The sequence below is a fragment of the Notamacropus eugenii genome, chromosome 4 (genome assembly GCF_028372415.1).
Source record: "Notamacropus eugenii isolate mMacEug1 chromosome 4, mMacEug1.pri_v2, whole genome shotgun sequence".
In the NCBI taxonomy this organism is placed as follows: Eukaryota; Metazoa; Chordata; class Mammalia; order Diprotodontia; family Macropodidae; genus Notamacropus; species Notamacropus eugenii.
The window spans coordinates 149,284,775-149,298,539 of NC_092875.1; the positions used below are offsets into that span (position 1 = coordinate 149,284,775).

At 38.8% G+C, this 13,765-nt stretch overlaps 1 protein-coding gene and 1 long non-coding RNA gene across 3 annotated transcripts in view; one reads left to right on the top strand and one right to left on the bottom strand.

The window, feature by feature from the left end:
- The window catches only part of NCALD (neurocalcin delta), a 579,604-nt gene that overhangs the window by 364,781 nt on the left and 201,058 nt on the right, over nt 1–13,765 (top strand). The window lies entirely within an intron of this gene.
- LOC140500644 (uncharacterized) overlaps nt 1,734–13,765 on the bottom strand; it is a 46,824-nt gene continuing 34,792 nt past the window's right edge. The window contains exon 4 of the long non-coding RNA XR_011965813.1: nt 1,734–2,662. This is a non-coding gene — a long non-coding RNA (uncharacterized lncRNA). The remainder of the gene's footprint in view (nt 2,663–13,765) is intronic.

A 13,765-nucleotide genomic window follows, 5' to 3' on the forward strand; every position in this document is an offset into this window, starting at 1 on the left:
ATACATTTATATGTAAATGGATTTAATATACATACATATATACAATATATTTTTAATATACATATGTATAAGTATACAATATATAATAAAATATGCATTTATATTTAAATATAAACATTTATATGTATTTGTGTATGTGCATATACATATACATGCACATATGTGTGTATTGCATATCTGTAAAACACACATATATGTATAACACACATACGTATATAAAATACACACGCACACATACACACCCCGATAGCTGAAGGTCCATTGTTCTTATACTTATTCCTAAGTAAACAAGCTCTAGTTTTCTTTTGAATCTTGCATATTTTTGTTAATTCATAGGCATGATGCACATTTATGTAATATGGATAAAAGAAGAATCTAACTGCAAATTTTCAGGAATGTCTGACATCCTAAGGCTCCCAGGATTTTTGCTTTAGAGCTAGATTGGACCTTAGAGATTCTCTGAGCCATGCCCTTCCTTTGACAGTTGAAGAAACTGAGGTCCTAGGAGATAAAGTGACTTAGCTGAGGTCAAACAGGTTGTAAGTGACAGAATCAAGATTCAGATTCAGAGCCTCTCAGTCCAAATCCAAATCCACGGTATTCTTCTTTTCTGAGGCAATCAGGGTTAAGTGATTTGCCCAGGGTCACACAGTTGGTAAGCGTCAAGTTTCTGAGGCTGGATTTGAACTCAGCTCCTCTTGACTCCAGGCCTGGTGTTCTATCCACTGTACCACCTGGCTGCCCTGACCACGGTATTCTTCAAGACTATATTCTCATCTACCAGTCATTTAAGTGAATGGACACAAAAGTACAAAAGCCTGAGTACAGAATTCCTATGTTTTTTAGGTGCTTGCAGATTCTAGGAAAACTGAACTCTTCTCAATATCCTATGACCTCTGCCCTCCTCACAATCCTTCCCTCTCTTTAATATATATACATATTGAAAATGTTCTAACAGGTATGTGGCATCTCAAGTAACTTGTGTAGCCAGGTCTGCTAATGTTGTAAATACATACGTGTGTGTGTGTGTACATGTATAGGTGTATCTAGGTGCATACACTATATATATATATATGTGTGTGTGTGTGTGTGCATACACATATGTATGTATATATGGTTTTATTATGCATGCAAGAAAATATCCATGTAAGTTTTTTAACTTTATTTTTAAAAAGTTGTTTTATTGATGCTTTTTAAAAAAAAATGTCACTACCAGTTTCCATACACTCTTTTCTCCCTCCCCCAAAAAAGTATACTCAAGCAACACAAATCAGCACGTTGGACACTTCTGAAAAAACATGGCTAATTCCATATCTCCAATATACCATCTCTACGCTGAGAGACAGAAGACATGTTCACCATTGGTCTTTTGAAGTTATAGTCAGATGCTGCATTGATTAGAGTTCTGCCATCTTTAAATTTTGTTTAAGCCTTTGGTGTTTATATGGTGATCCTCTAAATTGTTCTCTCAGCTCTTTTTACTGGCTACCCCTCAAGGCTGGAATGCTCTCCCTCCTCCACCTACTGGCTTCCTTCAAGTCCCACCTAAAATTCCCTCTTCTACTGAGAGTTTTTCCCTACCCCCTACAATTCTTGTGTCTTTCCCCATTTATCTTGTATACATCTTTTCTGGATGTAGTATTTTCATGTGGCTTCCCCCTTTAGATTGTAAACTCCTTGAGTGCAATGACTATTTTTGCTTTGATTTGTTCTCTTCTGGTTTTTGGGGGGGGGGGGGTGGAGTGGAGCAGGCTTTATCTTTCTTTGAATTCTTAGTACTTAGCACAGTGCCAGGCATATAGTAAGCATTCAATAAATGTTTATTACAAATTTTAATCATCAATAAGTATTTATTAAATATTTCTTAAGTGTCAGGCACCATGCTAGGCATTGTGGATCGATAGACAACCAACAAAACAATCCTTGCCTTCAAGGAGCTTACATTCTATGAGGAGAAACACTGCGTACACAAATAGCTATATAGATAATATATACACAAATAATAAATACAAGGTGATTTGAGAGGGCAGCACTATCACCTGGGGCAATCAGGAATCACTCAACCAACAAGCATTAGTTAGCACTTAACTAGGTGGTGTAGTAGATAAAACCGGAGGGTACGAATTCACTTACTATGACTCTGGGCAAGTCATATAACTTTTTTGCCTCAGTTTCCTCATCTGTAAAATCAGCTGGAGAAGGAAATGGCAAATCATTCTAGTATCTTTGCCAAGAAAACCCCAAGTGGGGTCACACAGAGTTGGACATGACTGAAACAACCAAACACAAATATGCCAGAGTAAAAGATGTCATCAAGGAATTGTACTATAAGAAGAAAAGACAGGAGGAAGGGATGATACCTTTGCAACATCAGGAGAAAGTAAAGAATATGCCCATAGAATGTTTAATGGATTCCCCGGATGCAGATTTATGGGAGAATATGGAAAAGGATCCCTGAGGATGAGCAGAAAGATGAGTTGTCTTGTGGGAAGGAATTTCCAAGTTCATGAAGTCACAGATTCATTTGAATATTTAAAGAACTTATTATTTATCATCATATGTTACTTCTCCTTTCTCATTTCACCTTAGATTTTTCTTTTCCAAAGACATTCATGAGATTTCACGTTTTTAATTGCCATCATTTTACTTGTAAGGAGGAACTCTAAAGGAGAAAAAAAGAAAAAAACATTTATTAAGAACCTACTATGTACCAAGTACTGTGCTAAGTACTTTATAAATGTTAATTCATATGGTCCTCACAACAACCTTGAGAAGTAGTTGCTGCTATTATCAGCATTTTACAGTTGAAGAAACTGAGGCAAAGGGAGGTTAAGTGACTTGTCCAGGATCACACAATGTCTGAGGCCAGATTCGAACTCAGTTCTTCCTGACTCCAGGCCTGATGCGCTGATCATGGTATCACTTAGTTGCCACTGGCAGAGAAGCAGCAGTGCTATGTTGGTAAATGTTTAACAATCAGCTCCGCAGAGAAAAAAATATGTAAGAAACACTTTTCTATTTAATTGGCATCATTAAGATTTTCCCCATCACTTTCTTAAGTCCACACAATAAACAAAATAATAATTCAAATCTTGATTTGTAGTGTTGGCTGGTTTCTAAATGCTTACACCAAAAGTTTAATAATCATCTCTCTCAAGCCACATCTCTGGCACACCCAAGTAACAATAACAATAAAAAATACATAAAGTACTGGTGCCTACAATTTCCAGTCATAACACTTAAATACTTAACACATCAAAAACTGAAAAACAACATTTTTAATAGCTACCACCATCCCAAGTACACATAATCTCCAAACTATGCGGAATGAGAAGCTTTCAAAATATAGAGATAATTTGGAAGGAATTTTTAAAACTATGGGAAACAGATCAAGGTAGGTGTCATCTCTATAATCTTGTCTGCTGATGAACTAGCCCCATTGCCATTTTTAGTAAGAGTCTACAGAAGATGAGCTTCCATGCCCATACTATTATTCAGTTACCAAAAGCAGGCACTTTATCTACCTGCTCAGCAACCCACAGAACTTTCAGTAAATAGCAGGATAATGACTTGTCCTTGGACAGTTTCTGTTTGAGTCCCATTAAGAATGAGATAGCAGCAGTGATAATAATGATGACAGTACCAACTGATATTTATACAGTATGTGAAGGTTTGCAGAACACTTTACATGTAGTATTTCATTTGAGTCACACTAGAGCCCCTATGAAGCAGGTTCTATAGACATTATCCATTTTATAGGTAAGGAATCCAAGGCTCAGGGATGATGTGACTTGTCCTTGGATCACCCAGTCATCGAGGACTGAAGCTGGTATCTGACATAGGACTGTTGATCCAAAGGTGGGTGGCAGTCAAGGAACCCTGAGTTCAAATCTATTTTCAGATACTTACTAACTGTGTGACCCTGAGCAAGTCACTTAACCTTTGTCTGCCTTGGTTTCTTCAACTGTAAAATAAGGGTAATGATATCACCTGTCTTCCAGGGTTATTTTGAGGATCAAATATTTGTAAAGCACCTAGCAAAGGGCCTGGTACTATCAGGTGCTTAACAATTGCTTGTTTCCTTGCTTCTTTCATCTGGAAGGGACCTCAAAGACTGTGCATTTTATAAAGAAGGAAACTGAGACCTAGAAAGGTTGAGCGACATACCCAAGGTACTGCAGATAATAAGTGACATAGGTGGGATGTGAGCCCAGGTCCCATCACTCCAGATCCATTGTTTTGTTTTTCTCATTGTACCATGTTTTTGTTGTTCAATTTTTAGTTGTGTCTGACTCTTTGTGACCTCATTTAGGGTTTTTTTTGGAAAAGGTACTTTGTCATTTCCTTCTCCAGCTCATTTTACATCTCAGGAAACTGAGGCAAACAGGTTAAGTGACTTGCCCAAGGTCACTTACACTAGTAAGTGTCTGAGGCCAGATTTGAACTCAGGATGAGTCTTTCTGACTCTAGACCAGCACTAAGGTACTCAGATGTCTTGACTTCTCACCCATTCCAATGACGTTGCCTTTGTTCAAAACATCTTTGGAATTATCTTTTGGAATTGCCTTTGGAACCAATTAATGAACTTCAGGAAAACATCATTCTGTTACTGTCAAGTCACATTCCAACATTTCTTTCCATGTAGTATACTGAAGAATCATGACTGAGCTATGTGTTTCTGTTTTTTGAATTTTCTTAGATGCTCTATGCCGTTAATATTTATTATATGTTTCTGACATTTTCAATTTCTCTCACCTACCAACTCTTAACCTATTCATCCTTCCTAAATGAAGACTAACCTGAAGTATTCCAGGGGGTCTGTTTCCTTACCTTCATGTGGTATGTGAATGTCTGTTCTCTTATAAAGGCAGTATTTTGTGGTGATTGGTATTTATTTCCTCCTTAACCTTGCCTTCTGGTTTTCTCTTTTTCCTTCTTGTCACATCCCTTTCTCATTCAAAGGATTTGTCATCAAGACAGTGTCATCTGCAGACATTAGTGTCTCAGTACACTCCATGTTATTATTTCTTACTTGCACAGCCTTGCTCATGAGCAATCTGAATGTTTCTTCCTGTGCTGAAATTAGCATGTGGAACATTATGTGATTTTAAGGTTATTTGCATCTCAGATGGGGTTACCAGTCAGTTCTCTGAGCCAGTGGGAGATTGATTGTGTAGGATGAAGGTGAGGAAGGACTGCCTTAATTCCATCATGGGCCGCATAGGATAATTTTCCAAATATCTTTTCTCGGTGGTGCTGATGGTATTGCCAATGTCTTCCCATTTTGGACAAGAATCTATTAATATTCTAGGCTGATCCACCTGTTTGGGTTTGAAGACCTAGATTGGTCTTCATTTTCTTTAGAATGGGAGACTTTTTGGAATGAGTATAGTATAGTGCAAAGAACATGATATGGGGGGAGAATAGAAGAGGTGTGCTAAAATCCTGATTCTGACGCTTTGGGTTGAATTGTTTTCAGTTGTGTCCAACTCTTTGTGATCCCTTTTTGGCTTTCTTGGCAAAGATACTGGAGTGGTCTGCCATTTCCTTCTCCAGGTCATTGTATAAATAAGGAAACTGAGGCAAACAGGGGTAAGTGACTTGCCCAGTGTCACATAACTAGTAAGTGTCTGTGGCCAAATTTGAATTCAGGTCTTTCTGACTCCAGGGCCCTGATTATGGTGTTTGCTTCCTGTGTAATCTTGGAGAAGTTAATAAACCCTTTGGGGTGAATCTCAAAAATAAAGGGGTCAACCCTTTTAGTTTTAAATATATTTTGTATGTTTGAGACTTCTTTAAAAAGTAATTTTGAGTCTGTGTCATGGGTTCAGGATGTAGGGCTATGAATATGAGCCTAACTGGCTGAATACAGACAGAACAATGTGCACAGTGATTTGCCATCTGGTCTTCATCATGTTACCTTCCATCCAAAAATCCTTCTTGTCCTTACAAAGGACAATAAAGGAAGAAAATGTTACTTAAAAGGAAAGAACTGCTTTCTCATAGATTCCTATCCCATGTCTGCTTAATAATCACTAAATGATAATTCACAGTTCTATAGCACTTTGAAGCTTTGCCCAGTGATTTACTCTTAAAAAGCCTGGCTAAGATATGGGAGTAAGAGTATTATTATACCCATTTTACAGACAAAGAAACTGTGACTCTGAGAGGTGGAGTGACTTCCCTATGGTAATATAGAAATATCTGAAGCAGGATTCAAATCCATCTTTCCTGACCTCAGCTCCAATGCTCCTGCTTCCTACTAAAAAGGTTTGGATTACAGTTAATTCATAGCATTCATGGTTGTTATATTCTATAAAGTCTCTGTCATCACTGAATTGGGGAACACTGAAATATTACTCCTCAGAGAATTACAGGTTAGGTTCCTGGGAGCTTCTGGTCACAGCATTTCCTTTAGCAGTTTCTGGAGTGGTCTCACATATGGATTGAAGAATTTCTTCTTCCTTTTTATGGATGTACCATATCATTGATTCATTAACTTTGAACTCACAGCCAACAGCACTATAATTCATGTCTGGAAGAAGCTTAAAAAGGTTATCGAACACATATTTTCTTTGTAAGACATATCACAGACTTCTTGTGCTTAGGAATGTAGGGAAGACTCCATTTTTAGTGAGGGATACCACCCCCACCACACCCCCACCACTCTCTGGGGCAAGAGTTGTCTTTGTGTTGCTGGAAGGGAGACAGAAGAGACATCACTAGCCTCTTCTCCCCACACCCTTCTCCAAAGGAGACGTTCATTCCAGCTAGGGTGGGGAAACAGGAAGATGGGGTCCAAGGCTCTTCTCCTCAGAGACAGAGGAAGTACCAGGCTAGAACCGTGTCTTTCTGTGCCCTTAAATATTATTAATCTATGGAATATGATTAGATTGAATCTAACTTCTGATCATTTTGCCATTTTGGGGGAAGAGAAAACCCAGGCTGTATATCCAAAGCTTGACCTCTTTCTTACCTAATACCAATTCCACAATGAAGACTCAAATTGAATAGCAAAAAAACCCATTTATCCAAATTGTAGCACAACAGAAATCAGAGGTCATAGGAGAATATATGCCAGACAATGGAGTGAAGGAGCTCTCCCATTGAGAGTGAGATGAGAGAGAGGGAGAGAGAGAGAGAGGGAGAAAGAGAAAGAGGGAGAGAGAGAGAGAGAAAGAAAGAGAGGGAGAGAGAGACAGAGAGAGAAATGGAGAGAGACAGAGAGAGAGAGGAAGAGAAAGAGAGACAGAGGGGGGGAGGAGAGAGGGAGAGAGAGAGAGAGAGAGAGAGAGAGAGAGAGAGAGAGAGAGAGAGAGAGAGAGAGAGATTGAGAGAGAGTTCTAGATCTCATCCAAAGAGAATATTACTCAGACTCTAGTGTAGCAAGCTGGAGATGGGAACATGATAGAGACTGTTGGTTTGTCTCATATTTTCCCAGAGTCTTTTTCTTCAGCAACCTGAAGTGGTATTGATCTCTTTCATCTTCCCTTTCAAACCTGGAAGTCAGAAGCAACTCAGAACTTGAAAAGGTTTGAATCTCGAAGAGGACTGAAGAAGGCTAGAGCTCATCACTAGGCAACATCACCCTATGCCTCATGCAACTGGGCATCCATCTCCACCAATAAGGAGAGAGTCCTATACCAATGGGCTTTGGATCTGAAATAATAACAACACTACACAGAATTTCAACACTAAGTTTTCAGCACAATTTAAGCAAGAAAAAGCACAAAACTGTGAATGTGACACCAAATAGGCCATGCAAAGATGTTGTACTTATAGTACAAGAGCTGAAACAAGAAAATAGATCTTTGCCTCATTTGATGTACGCTAGGACTTTGCCTGTTGGACAACAAATTTTTCATTGCCCTTCACAAGTTTGGGAATAACTGAAAAAGTGTCACAAGTATTGATTTGGGGCTTACAAATAAATTTTAGTGAGTAGGTAAATTTCCAAATATGGAATCTACAAATAATGAGGATTGACTGTACATGTTTTTCCTGGTGAATTGTCTCCTTGCTTCTTTCCCTCCAACCTCAAACCAATCCCTTCTCCTCACTATTATCCTTCCATAAGTCTTGTGAGGTCCATGACTCTATCCCTTGAAAGTTCTGTACAGCACCCTGGAGACTTTCTGTACTTCACTGATGATAGCAAAGGAGAAGGATTAATGAAAGTCGACAAACATTTTTTGAGGATCTACAATATATGTCATTGTACCTAGTCATTGAGGGAGGCACATAGTTAAATAAAGTGTTAGATACTATAATAGAAGGACTTTTAGAATTCAAGTGGGAGGACCTAGTTTTGTTCTCTGATGGTATAAAACTTACTACAAAACTTAACTAACCCCACTTGATGGCCTCATTCTAATTCATTCATTCATTGTTCTTTCATTCTGTAAACTTTTATCTAACACTTAATGTGCCCAGATTATCCTTTGAGAATTTGGAGGAAATAACAAAGTTTAGATAAGTTAGGATGCTGTTCTCACGTTCTTGCTGCTGCTGAGTCATTTCAGTCATGTCAGACCCTTCAAAACCTTATTTGGGGCTTTCTTGGCTAAGATACTAGAATATTTGCCTTTTCTTCTCCAGCTCATTTGACAGATGAGAAAACTGAGGCAAACAGGGTTAAGTGACTTGCCCAGGGTCATACAGCTAGTCTAGTCTGAGATCAAATGTGAATTCAGGAAGATAAGCCTTGCTGATTTCAGACTCAGTACTCTATCCACTGCACCACCTAGTTCATAGAACTTCTCATAGGTGGTAAGACTCAAACACTGATAGCTGTAGCACAGAGTTCATCATGATGTGTACCTTAGAGATGAGGGGGGAAGGGCTGTGGCAAATCTGAGGAGGGAAGCTCTTATCCTGAGGGGAGGATGGATCACGGATTTAGAGGGAAGAGAGACATTCGATACATCTAGTCCAATCCCTTCATCTGTAAAATGAGACAGCTGAGGCCCAGAGAGATGAAATGACTTGACTAAAGTCACATAGATACTAAGTGTCAAAAGCAGGGTTTTTAACCTAAGTTCTATGCCTCAAAATTCAGCACTCATTCCATTGTACCATGCTGACTTCCAAGGGAAGACTTTATGGAAGAGGTGACATTTGAGCTGAATTTTAAAAGGTGGGTAGGTATCCAACAGATGAAGAGAACTAGGGAAGGCATTCCAGGAACAGCAAACAGTATGGGAGAGTAAAGGATGAATTCAAGGATGAGAGATGTATTCAAGGTAGTTCAACTGGACATGAGTATAAGTGTGTATAGAATAGTAAGAGCAATAAAAAATATTACTTCAAATGGAGGGTGTCACTAGATCATAAAAGACCCTGAGAAAGTTTCAGAGAAGTCTGAGAGTTATATGACCAGATACAAAATAAAGTAAGCCAAACCAGACAACTTATCCAACATTATAAAGATAAATAGCTTTGAAAGACTTCAGACCTCTGATCAACATAGTAACCAACCACAATTTGAGAGGACTGATGATGAAGTATGTTGCCCATGACAGAAAGGTGAAGGATTCATAGTCATAGGACTTTGAACTTTACTCAGAAGGAAGTTACGGATGATTATTTTTTACTAGAAGGACAGAGACACTATGATGTACACTGATATATACTTTATCTCTGTCCAGGTGACAGGCATATTTTCTTGGCATATTTTATCCTTTGATATAAACATTTTCCTAAGTTCTCCTATTTTGACAGGAGAAGTGAGAAGATTATAGGCCTGTATGAGTTCTAAGTGGTTCATAGTTAAAACTAGGAGACAGAATAGAAGGCAGAACTAGCAGCAATTAGAGTTGCAGCTAGGGCTGGGGTACAAGAGATTTGAATTCAAGGTGCCACATTTTAGAGGGTTCTGCTAGCATTTCAGATGTCTCAGTAGCATATAAACAAAAACACTTGGCACTTTTTAACAGCTAATTAAAATAAGAGGCTGTCAGTTGAGATTAACTCCTCCTCTTCCCTTTCTACTTGCCCACTCTGTACATTGCCTCAATCATATACCTCCCTTTAGTTCTAGTATAGGCTAAGAAACAGAGAAGATAATCCTAATACCTGGGTCTTTTAGTATCAGCCTTATGCCAGCTCCTAGGGTCTTTATCTCCCCTCATGGGACAGTGTTCCATCCAGTTCCAACCCCCCAATCAACTGAAGCCTCTTTCAGACTCTTTCCCCTTGGTAGAATTTGTGACACTTGTCTTTGCATATTCTGGGAACACTGTTGCTGCTGTTCAGTTGTTTCAGTTGTGTCCAACTCTTTTGTAACCCTGTTTGGGGTTTTCTTGACAAAGATATTAGAGGGGTTTGCCATTTCCTTCTCCAGCTCATTTTACAAATGAGGAAACTGAGGCAGAGCTAAGTGACTTGCCTGGGATCACTCAGCTAATAAGTGTCAGAGGCCACATTTAAACTCAGGTCTTCCTGATTCCAGGCCCAGCACTAGAATCCACTTCTTTGCCACCTAGCTGCCCGTTCTGGTCACAATAGATGGTAATCACTGAGAGACCGGTTTTTCTTGACTTAAGGAAAAACTAGTAGCACTTTGAGCTGCCCAGCTGCAGAATGGGTCCTTTGTAATTAATTGAATAAAATTTATGGGTATACTTTGTAGCAAGAAGCATATTGCTCCCTGGTTAATATCAGAATGTATCCTATGTCATATCAGCACCTCAATTTCAATTTTTAACCTTTCCTTATAAATTTTGACAGGAAAAAAAATCAAAACCTGTATCTACAGATGTTATGTAAAAAACATCAATACATATTTATAGACCTATGTTTTTACAGGTATTAATTTAAGGTAATTGCCTCCCCCTTGCCTATTCCAAGTCGTATATTCTTTTCATTTCTGTTATTGTGATAATTTTCTCTACATGGAGCATTTGTAGGACTTCTCTTGAATATTACTAAAATGAAAGTTCCTTGAAGACAGGGAATGTCTCTTATCTAAATTTTGCATCTCCCTCAATGCCCCCTACGGTGTTGAGTATATAGCTAAGGGCTTTAAAAATGGTTTTTTTAATGAATTAATAAATTTTATGAAAGAGAGTCCTTTGCAGGAGCACTTTGGACTAAACCTCTGAAGTCCCTTTAAGCACTGAGATTGCATAATTCTGTGTAATTTTAATAAGGGTTATAGTAGCACCAATAACTGACCGTGTCGCCTTGGACAAGTTATTATGCATACTTTTTTTGTCTATAAAATAAGGATTATAATACCTGACTGACCCATCTCAGTAGATTGCTTTGAAGATCAAATTAAGCCTGACACATATTGGCTACTTAAATGTTTATTGACTGACAATGTTTATTGACTGAAATTACTCTAACAAGTATAAAATGTCCTCTATGTGCAAAAGGAGGGGCAATATTCCTAGCAGTGCTTAGTGCAGATTGGGTACTTGGGAGATGTTGTTGCTGATTATAAATAATTCACCAAATGTGATCAGGGGCTTTTCAGAAAGAATAAGATCAACATGTACCACCTGCTTAGCAAATGATCATCTTCTAAAAATAAAGTAGGGGTAGGGATGGGTGGATGCTTTGTAAATAATTGAACAGACTCTATAGATGTACTTTGTATAAAGAAGCACAACATTCGATGTCATGTCAGCATCTGAATTTGATTTGTAGCTTTTGCCTTATAGACTTTCTCAGAAAAAAAAGAATCTCTCTCTCTCTCTCCCTCACCCCTGTCTGTACCCACATATACACGCACACTTATATGTGTGCGTGTATATGTGTGCATGTGTATAATGTATATATGTACATGTGTGTGTACATATTATGTGTATATACAGATACTGATGCTGGATCATTGGTTTCACATCCCCCACACCCCAGTTCTGTCATCTTTCATTTCTGTTACTAAGATGACTTCCTCTTTATGGAACCTACATGAAGCATTTATAGGACTTAATTCATTGTGCAGATTCTCTAGGTACTTCCTTAGAGACAAGCAGAGCTAAAATGGATTTCATCCCACTTCATAGGTGAAGGGATAGAAAGGGCAAAACACATTCTGAAGTCCCACGGAACATTCTAGTCTTTAGTCCCATGATTTCCCATTATGTCATTGGTTCCTTAAATCAAAGAGTAAATGAAACATTTATCTTTGTTTCTTTTCTCTGCAGCTAAATTTGAAAATGCAGCCTGTTTTAGTCATAGGCTGAGGTCAAACCATGAAGGACCTCTTTCCTCTATCTCCTAAAATACCAGCTGATTTAACCCTTAGAATCCTACACTCTTAGAACCAGAAGTGACATGAAGATCCTGTAGCTTAGACCTTTGGCTCTTGGGATCCAAAGATGTTGATCTTTGGATCATTCATCTAAAACTAGATAGGACCCCATAGGCCATCTAGTTCAACTGTCATTTGGAAATTAAGAGTTTTCTTGTTTTGGAGGGAGTAAGTGACTTGCCCAGGGTTCACACAGCTAGTGAGTGTCTGAGGTCATATTTGAACTCAGGTCCTCCTGAGTCCATGGCTGGTGCTCTAGCCACTGTGCCACTGTGTCACTATGCCACTGTGCCACTATCCTAGGAAGATTCTGAAGATCACCTAGCAGGATAAGGTACCAGACAGTGAGGTCCTTGCTCGAACTAAATTGCCAAGCATTCAGACTATGCTTCAGAGAGTGCAACTCTGATGGGCTAGCCATGTTGTTCAAATGCAAAATGTAATGCTTTCCCAAAAGACTATTTTATGAAGAACTTACATGAGGCAGGTGATCACATGGTTGTCAAAAGAAGTGATACAAAGACACTCTCAAGGTCTCTCTTAAAAACTTTGGATTTGATTGTGGGACATAGGAAGCACTTGCACAGGGCCACTTAGCATGGCATACCTACATCAGAAAAGGTGCTGTGCTCTATGAGCAAAGCAGAATTGAAACAGCACAAAGTAAACTAGAATGCACAAATTTGGAGTATTCACCCCAAAATGTTCACATCTGTGCCCAATCTGTGGTAGAGCTTTCTGAGCTCATATTGGTCTGATCAGCCACAGGTGGACACACTGAGACTTGACTTTATCATGGTGATGTCATTTTGGTACTCTTTGAGAATGAAGGACAACAACAAAGAGTTTTCTAGGATCACACAAGTGGTACATTTACAGATGAAGAAACCCAGGCTCCAAAAGGTGAAGTGATTTACCCAGGGTCATACAGATAATTAACTATGGAACTAGGACTATAAGTTAGATGCTGCTCTTTCCTGTCATAAGTGAGAGAAATTATTTTTCTAGTATATTAATACTCAATTATTGAATTAGAGGTGAGCCTTTTTCTATTTCCTCATTCAGGGACCAGACCCTATAGGCCAGTCAGTCCAACTCTGAAAGACATTTCTGGTATGTGAGATAACCTCAATCCTCTCAGAACATGCTCCTCAATCTTTGGCAGGACCCCACTCAACTAGGAGACCTGACTTCTGTTTAGAGTGTGAACAGACTCTAATCTAGGTGAATTCCAGTCCTAAAGCATTAAGTCTATGCCTTTGTAGTTACCCATTGTGGTTTAGGGTAACCAAGCTCATGAAGGATAAAACCACCTAGAGTGGTCTGGGTAGAGATGGATTCCTTTGTCCAGATTGCTGGAGTGGCTGAATCTCATGATCAAGGCACATTCTCAGCAAGAGGAGCTCAAGACTTTTAGGCCACCTCTTCATTAATATGTCTAACCCCTCATTAATTGTCTATGGACATTTCCTTTCCTAATAAATATTTAAGGCATTCATTATCTCC